The sequence below is a fragment of the Lycium ferocissimum genome, chromosome 7 (assembly GCF_029784015.1).
Source record: "Lycium ferocissimum isolate CSIRO_LF1 chromosome 7, AGI_CSIRO_Lferr_CH_V1, whole genome shotgun sequence".
Taxonomy (NCBI): Eukaryota; Viridiplantae; Streptophyta; class Magnoliopsida; order Solanales; family Solanaceae; genus Lycium; species Lycium ferocissimum.
Genome location: NC_081348.1, coordinates 17086463 through 17095264, shown reverse-complemented (window position 1 = coordinate 17095264; position 8802 = coordinate 17086463).

Genomic DNA, 8802 nt, shown 5'->3' with positions numbered 1-8802 from the left:
TTAGTGGTGTAGAAAGAGGGCCCCGAGTGGGGAACCGAAAAATGATAAATTTCTACACAACTCATTATAGTGCTAACAAGGACTACCATATCATGAATATGTTACTCTACATTTCTTGAATTTTTTTTTTTAAATCATTCTTGAAAAGATTATTTCTTAAGTTTGAATTTAACAGAATTGGATTCTTTGTTAGAATTGGATTCCTTGTTTGAATGATACTTTATATTCTGGTAAATGTTCACACTTTCTTTCTGTTGGGAAGAAACACGCAAATAACCAAATTGCACGACAAGGTAACAGCTGAAAAAATACACAAGTCAAAACTTTTCATACTATTTGCACACGAGGAGCAAACTAATTTCAAGCAGAAACAGAAATCCGGACAACAACTATATCAATAATAAAATAGTAAAGCAAGCAAAAATAAATCAAATGCAAGAAACACCAAATTTACGTGGAAAAATCCCTTCAATGTGAAGAGAAAACAACCACGAGTCCAAAGCTCCACTATATCAAATGAGAGAGTTACAGAGTGCTCTCCAAATGTCTACAACATCAACGCCAAACACGGAGAAACAATAAAAACAAGAACAACCATCAAACAAGAGAAGATTGGAAGAAAATCACCCAAAAATATCACTACTGTTCACCGACGAAATTCTGGAGCTACAGGTGTCCAAATCTGCCTCTGTCAGTTTCCAATCAAAGATTAAGATGAGAGGAACACGTGTCCAAAAATTAGCTCAATCGGACAAGGAATGAAGCGGGAATCGACAAAACAAGTTGGCTGCACAAGTTGATTTTTAAGCAGAAAAATCTGCACACTCTCTCTTTATTTTTGAGTTGAAAGGCTACTCTCTCTCAATGTTTCTTGCCCCCAAATTAGACCTAACAGATCTTTTAATGTATGGGCCAAAAATAAAAGTGGGTTGGACCTAGTTGGATATTTATTTATCCACATAGGAAGGGAAAAAGCCCAAAACCCAATCCCCCCCCCCCCCTCCCGACTATGTGGAGGAGACTGTCATCCTGACGATCATGCAACACTCTTCAAACTTCCCTCTTGGCAAAGGTTTAGTCATCATGTCCGAACCATTATCATTAGTGTGAATCTTCTCAAGTTCAAGCAACTTAGAATCCAACACATCTCTAATCCAATGGTATCTCACATCAATATGTTTCGATCTACCATGACAGGTAGAGTTCTTGCCGAGATGAATAGCACTTTGATTGTCGCAATAAAGTACTACCTCTCATGAGCAAAGCCAAGTTCCTCCATAAATCTCTTCATCCAGAGCAACTCTTTACAAGCTTCAACGGCGGCAATAAGCTCAGTTACTTTAGTAGATAGAGCAACACATTTTTGCGACCAAGATTGCGAAGACACAACTCTCCCTGCAAAAGTAACCATGTAGGCTGAAGTAGACTTGCGAGTATCAACATCACCGGACATATCTGAATCAGTGTAACCACAAAGAATAGGATTCCCTGTCCCAAAGCACAAACTCAGACTAGAAGTGCCACAAAGATATCTCATAATCCACTTCACAGCATTCCAATGCTCTCTTCCTGGATTAGAAAGAAAACGGCTGACAATGCCAACAACATGAGCAATATCTGGTCTTGTACAATCATTGCATACATCAGACTGACAACGGCTGAAGCATAAGGAACTTTCTTCATACCTTCAATCTCATCATCACTAAAAGGACACTGTTTCATGCTCAATTTAAAGTGCATAGCTAAAGGTGTACTGACAAACTTAGATTTATCCATGTTGAACCCGCGAAGTACCTTCTGAATGTAATTCTCTTATGATAACCACAGCTTCTTGGCCTTTCTATCATGAATAATCTGCATGCCAAGAATCTGCCTTCTTTGGTCCTAAGTCTTTCATAGCAAAAGACTTATTCAACTCTTGCTTGCTTCTAAATTCTGCAAGCATTCTGTCCAACAACAAGCATGTTATCAACATAAAGCAATAAAATGATAAAGTCAACATCAAAGAATTTTTGCATAAAAACACTGTCATGACCCAACCCGTCGTGATGGCACCACCCCCCCTCATAATCGCGGGCAAACCATCCCCTTAATTAATTAATCAACCATTTAATCAATTACAAATTAAATAACAACAGAACCAATAAATACAAGTCTAAGTCATGCCATAGATAATAGAAAGTGCGGAATACTACTTATTACAACCCTAAAACCCGAAAGTCATAGTACAAGGGCTTTAATCATAAAACTGTCTAAGAAGTACATAAATGTTTGAAAATAACAGAAATATCTAGAAATGAAGACATCAATAAGGAGATATCTTCAGCCAGCATGGCATGGATTGGAGCTCAACCTCGGATCTGGTCAGGAAGTAGCCTCAGGCTAGATGTGAGGTCTAAAAGACTTTCCTGGCACACAATCTGCACTCAAAAAGGGTGTAACAAGGTAGTATCAGTACAAATACTATGTACCGGTAGATAGCATAGGCCGATTAAGATTAGTATCATGGATACATTCGTAAAACCAGCAAGATAAACAGATAGGCACAACAACACAACCACAACTTTCGCAATATCAACAATGTTGATCAACAATGAATCACATGAATAAGATGATGTCCAATGCAATGCAATCAATGACAAGTATCTTAACCGTACACACTTGCTAAAGGCCTTGCTCGCACAATAGTCATGACCGGGGGGACCCATGGTGTCCATGTACCACTCGCTCCGAAACTGACCTCGGATCACGAGCCACAACTAGGCCACATGCTCACCCCCGATCAAATGTGCCTTATATATATGTTTTTATACCACAATGGATCTCAGGATATGGTTCAAGTCCAAAACCCAATATGAAGCACCACTCCAATGTAAGCATGATCAATCAATAATGTCAATGCCAAGGAAGTGCAAGTCCCAATGCCATAAGCCATAACAAGTCTCAAATAGATCAATTCAACAATAGAATGAATCATACAAGCTATCTCAATCAACACGAAAGAGGGTATATATATATATCAACCCCTTCCTTCCAATAACACAACAAATACACCTCATGGTTCAATACATAAAGTAATGGCAACAAGCCCACATAATCAGAAGTCATACCAACCTTGGTAATATCCAACCAGACTTCATGCCCGAAAGCTTAATCATGCTTTCTCTCGTCAATTAGACTATCTAAACAATCTCCTAATCAAAGTCTAACTCAAGTAAACCGTAACTTACCTCAAAAGCAGAACTGGAACCACGAGCTACTCCAATTGAGCCTTCCCTTTACGTAAAGCCTCGGAACGCTCAGAGTGTAGCAATAATAATGTTAAATAAGAAATACACCAATTAATTGGAACAAGAATCGATTTTGGGAAAAAGTATCCAAAATATCCCTAACGAATCAAATGGGTAAAATCGAAAATTAAGGGTGAAATTACCCTACCCTTAGTCCCAACAATCATAATCCTCAAATTCATGGGTTCTTATCACATTAGATCCTCCAATTCCATAATTTAATCAAAACCCCCAAATTTGGGTTTTAGTCTCAAAATAGATTCTTGAATTTATTAGAACAATCCCATCCTAGAAGGTGTTAACCTACACTTCTAGATGATATAAACAGAGAATTAAACAATAATAACCAATTCAAGCTAAGGTTTCATGATTTAGAATTCTAGGTCTTCAACCCACCATTTTTAGAACTTGAACTATCATGGAAACTTAAAGGGGAAATGACAATAAACAAGATAATAGTTTAGAACTTACCTTCAAGGATGATTCCCCCAAGTTCTTCAATAACCGCCTTTTTAAGCTCATAGGATAGGTTTTAGGAGTGTTTTTACTAATGAATTTGAACTTAGGAGAATAAATGGAATTCGGCTCCCGTCACTCCACCACGGCGGTCGCAAGAATCGCCAGGGCGGTCCTGCCGTGGCGACCAGACCATCCGCCATGGCGGATAATCATTAAATGCCAGCCTCTTGCCATAGAGGCCGAGACCCCGCCATGGCGGTCCCGCTATGGCGGCACAAAGCCCGTCATGGCGATCACACCAGAACCAGCAAAAATTTGGTTTTCACCAGTCTTTTTCGAAATCCCGACATCAATCCGAGGCCTCACATACACAAACCAAATATGCACACACACATAAAAACGTGCTACGAATTCACCCGTGGCCTCGAAATTTACAAGGGAGGCCTAATTTACCAAGTCAACCCCTAAACGGAATAAAATAAGTTTCTAACCAAGTACTCAAAATGTAACCAATACCTCGGGAACCGAACCATCCACCCCACCAAGTCATAATCAACCCTCTGAACTTTACGGAGTCGATGGGATTTCGAAAAAGGGTCGTTTACCCAAAAGTCAACTATTGGTCAAATGCTTTCACTTAAGGATTCTAAATCCTATAGTTTCACTAGAACCGCTTTATAGTATCAGAAATTGGTCAACAGGGATAAAATGGTCAAAATGCACATAACGACCTAACGGGTCATTATAAACACAATGATTTGAAGAAGTCTTCTTAAGCCATGTTGACTCATAAAAGAACCAAACTTCCTATACCACTGTTTGGGAGCTCGTTTCAAACCATACAAGCTCTTCTTCAATTTGCAAACATAATTCTCTTTACCCTTGACTTCAAAACCTTCTGGCTGCTCCATATAAATTTCTTCATCTAAGTCACCATGGATAAAAGCATTTTTAACATACATTTAGTCAACTTCTAAATCTTGATTTGTAGCCAAGCCCATAACAACTCGAATGGATGACATCTTCACAACTGGAGAAAAGATTTCATCAAAATCAACTCCCTTTTTCTGATTAAATCCCTTGATAACCAATCTAGCCTTGTACCGTGGAACTGGGTTACTATCTTCATGTTTCACCCTGAAAACCCACCTATTTTCATAGCTTTTCTATCTCTAGGAAGTTTAACCAGAGCAAATTTATGATTATTAATCTCATCTTGCATTGGATCAAACCACCTTTCTTTTTCTTCACTATCCTTGGCTCATCAAAACATTCAATTTCTTCCTCCTTAGTCAAAAGTACAAACTCATTGGGAGAATAACAAGATGAATGTACTTTCTCTCTAGTATATTATCTGAGAGAACTCTCTGGAGCATCAATAGTAGCTGGTTGCAGGCCAACCACTTCATCTTCCACTAGAGCATCAACAACATCATGCGGGTCATTCTGAACATGATTATTATCTTCATTATCAATTTGATCTTTATTATTTTGAAGATTTTCTTCAGGTGCAATTTGAAGATTTTCTTCAGGTGCAATAGTCAAAGCAACTGGATCAACATCAATTTTGCTCTCATTGCTCTGAGAATCAACCTTCTCAGCTTTGTCAAAATCTTCATTTGTCTGGTCTTCAAAGAAGATAACATCATGGCTTCTAGTAAGTTTCTTCTCAACTGGATCATATAAACGATAGCCAAATTCATCTTGACCATAACTAATAAAGAAACACTGCCTAGTTTTAACTTCCAGCTTTGACCTCTCATCCTTACGAACATGGATAAAGGCCTTACACTCGAAGACTCTCAGATAAGCATAAGAGACATCCTTACCAAACCAAACTCTGTCAGGGACATGACCATCCAAAGCAACAGTAGGAGATAAATTGATAAAATAAGCAGCAATATTAAGTGCTTCTGCCCAAAATGAATATGGCAACTTAGCATCTGAAAGCAAGCATCTAACCCTCTCAACTACAGTTTTGTTCATTCTCTCTGCTAAACTATTTAACTGGGGAGTCTTTGGAGGATTTTTCTAATGCTGAATACCCTACTATCTATAATAATTATCAAAAGGATCAATGTATTCACTATCATTGTCTGAGCGGATGCATTTTAGTTTTTTCCCTGTCTGTCTCTCAGCCAAAGCTTGAAAAGTCTTGAACACATCAAGTACTTGTTCCTTGGACTTCAAAGGAAATACCTAAAGTTTCCAAGAATGATCATCAATAAAAGTCAAAAAGTAAAGTTCACCACCACAAGAACTTACTTTAAAAGTACCACACAAATCAGAATGTACCAACTCCAGCAAATCAAGCTTTCTTGAAGGTTAATGACTCTAAAAAGAAACTCTTTTCTATTTCCCAGCTAAGCAATGAACAAATCTCTTTAACTTTGCTTGTTTCACTCAAGAAAGCAAATTCTTCTTAGCCAAATTATCAATCCCCTTCTCGCTCATATGACTCAGCCTTCTATGCCATAACTCTGATGAAGTATCATTCTCTACCAAATTTACTGAGTCACTACAAATGGAGCCCTGAAATAAGTATAAGTCAGATATCTTGTAACCTCGATCCACAACCATTGAGCCTCTAAGAAGCTTCCATTGGCCACCACCAGCAGTTTGATCATAACCCTCATCATCAAGCTTTTCTGTAGAAATTAGATTCAAACGAACATCTGGAGCATGCTTGACATTGTTAAGAACCAACCTCGAACCATTCTTACTTTTCAAGCAAATTGTGCCCAATGCCAAACACCTCAACCTCACTATCATTGCTCATTCGTAACATTCCAAAATTACCTAGAGTATAGGAAGAAAATAATTCCTTCTTCGGTGTGACATGAGAAGTGGCACCTGAATCCACAAACCAGGTAGACTCATCACAAACAAGATTGCTATCATTTTTACCACAAGCAACAAGAAGATCATTTCAGCAACAATAGCAACACAATTTTCATTATCGCCATCTTTCTTTTGCTTTTTTTGGTCTCTCTTAAATCTATAGCAATGTTTCTTGATGTTCCGTTTCAAGTGACAATAGTCACATGTAATATTCTTTTACCTGAAGGATCTTGACTTGCTTCTACTTTTGCCTCCGTCATTTTGACCTCTGAAATTTCTTCTTCCCCTGTCTTCAGTAACCAAAACATCGGAGTGTGAAGCTGAATAAGATGAATCTTGAGATCTTCTTCTCATATCTTCATTCAAAGCACCACTCTTAGCATATTCCATAGTTACACCATCACTGGGAGCAGAATTAGTCAAAGAAACTCGAAGTGTTTCTCAAGAGTCTGGCGGAGTATTAAGAAGACAAAGTCCCTGTATTTCTTCATCAAACTTGACACCCATTCCAGACAACTAATCAAGGACACCCTGAAAATTATTTATATGATCAGAAATAGGACTGTCCTCTTTTTATCTAATATTCATCAATTGTTTCAGTAGGAACAACTTGTTATTGCCAGTCTTCGAAGCATAACGTGTCTCGAGTTTTTCCCACAAGCTTTTAGCATTTGTCTCATTCACAATATGATTTCAAACATTATCTTCAACCCATTGCCTAATATAGCCACAAACCTGTAAGTGTTCAAATTTCCAATCCTCATCATTCATTGGCTCGGGTTTCTAAGAAGCAAACACAGGTAAATGCATTTTCTTGACAAATAGAAGATCTTTCATCTTGCTTTTTCAAATATGGTAATTGATGTCATTTAAACAAACCATCTTTCTCATATTTGCCTCCATCATTCAAATAAACAATCAACACAACCAAATATAACCACAAGCTCTTATACCACTCTGTTGGGAAGAAACACGCAAATAACCAAATTGCACGACAAGGTAACAATGGAAGAAATATCCAAGTCAAAACTTCCCACACTATTTGAACACGAGGAGCAAACTAATTCCAAGAACAAACAAAAATCCGGATAGCAACTATACCAACAATAAAATAGTAAAGCAAGCAAAAATAAATCAAATGCAAGAGACACCAAATTGACGTGGAAAAACCCCTTCAATGTGAAGAGGAAACAGCCATGGGTCCAAAGATCCACTATATCAAATGAGAGAGTTACAAAGTGATCTCCAAATGGCTACAACATCAACGCCAAACTTGGATCAGCAATAACAACAAGAACAACCATCAAACAAGAGAAGATTGGAAGAAAATCACCCAAAAATGCAGCTACTGTTCACCGGCTAAACTCTAGAGCTACAGCTCTCCAAATCCACCTCTGTCAGTTGCCAATCAAATATTAAGATGAGAGGAACATGCTATTCAAAAATTAGCTTAATCGGACAAGGAACGAAGCGGGAATCGACAAAATAAATTGGCTGCACAAGCTGATTTTTAAGCAGAAAAATCTGCACACTGTCTCTCTATTTTTGAGTTGAAAGGTTGCTCTTCTCAATGTTTCTTGCCCCCTAATCAGACCTAATAGGTCTTTTAGTGTATGGGCCAAAAATAAAAGTGGACTGGACCAAGTTGGGTATTTATTTATCCATATAGGAAGGGGAAAAACCCAAAACCCAACACTTTCTTATCATTTTCTTTGTTTAAGTTTATTTTAGTCTTTTTTTTTTTTTTTTTGAGGTTGTAACAAACTGTTTAAATTATTTTCTTGCAATATACCTCTTTGAAGTTGAAAACTTAACTGTTGAATTTATTCATCCACTACATATTTTAGCTTAGTTTTAGTGATAAAGTTCCATTAGAATATTGTTAGAAAACCAATTGATGAAATATTAAGACATCAAAATCTTGAATTTCCTGAACATCATCATGTTGTTAAATATCACAGAAGAATTAGCAGTTTATTTTGTCACATCTCATTATAGTGTTACTTGGAATCTGTTAAATTGTTAATGATACTCTCTACATTCTTGTAACAAACTGTTCTAGTAAATTATTTTCTTGCAATATTCCTCTTTGAAGTTGAAAACCTAAACATAAATGTTTAAATCTACAAAACATTAACTACAATAACCTGGTAATTCAAGGGATACGATAATAAAGGATATTCCAACATATTGACTATTGGCTTCTTGAAAA